The sequence below is a fragment of the Tupaia chinensis genome, unplaced genomic scaffold (assembly GCF_000334495.1).
Source record: "Tupaia chinensis unplaced genomic scaffold, TupChi_1.0 Scaffold000298_1, whole genome shotgun sequence".
NCBI classification, from domain to species: domain Eukaryota; kingdom Metazoa; phylum Chordata; class Mammalia; order Scandentia; family Tupaiidae; genus Tupaia; species Tupaia belangeri.
This window is the reverse complement of record NW_006159787.1, coordinates 1,648,907-1,649,608: the sequence shown is the minus strand read 5'-3', so window position 1 is coordinate 1,649,608 and position 702 is coordinate 1,648,907.

The window sequence follows — 702 nt, the reverse complement described above, 5'->3', positions numbered from 1 at the left end:
AAACCCAAACTTTCAGTGATTAACTTAAAATAAATATAATTGCTATATAATTAAAAATTACCACTGGCTACATAGAAAGAAAATGTAAATTTAGAGTTTTGTGGGCATGTCTGAAGTTAAACCAAGAGAAATTAGATTATCCAAGTGACTCCTATTATTGATCTACAAAACCTGTTTTCTGAAGACAGACCTATAGAAGGACCTCCCTGCCTGTAGAGGGAGACATACTGACAAGACCAAGACCTATCTCTCTGATTTTCCCTTTTCTTGTGATCATTGCTAACCAAACTTTTATTGAGTCATCATTTCTTTTTTTTTTTTTTTGAGAGGTTTTTTACTATAGGGCATGAGTGCTCGCCAGACAGACAGAGACAGAGAGACAAAAAGTGAGAAATCACCCCTCAGAGGGTATGGCCACACTGCAATCCCTTCTCCTCCATTCTCCTCTCAGGATCTTGGGCATGCACCCACACGCACCCGGCATGGGTTTTATAAGCCACCGGGTCCGGGACGTGAACCACGGTCGACTACATGGGAGTCCAGCGACATAGCCATTACGCTAACTGCTGGTTCCCGAGTCATCATTTCTTAAGTTATGTTGTTCAGAGAGATGAAGTTGCAGTTTGTCACCCAATGAAAGTGTCATTTATTTTTGTCCTAATTATTTATGTTTGCAATGTCATTTTTAAGAACATCTCTTTC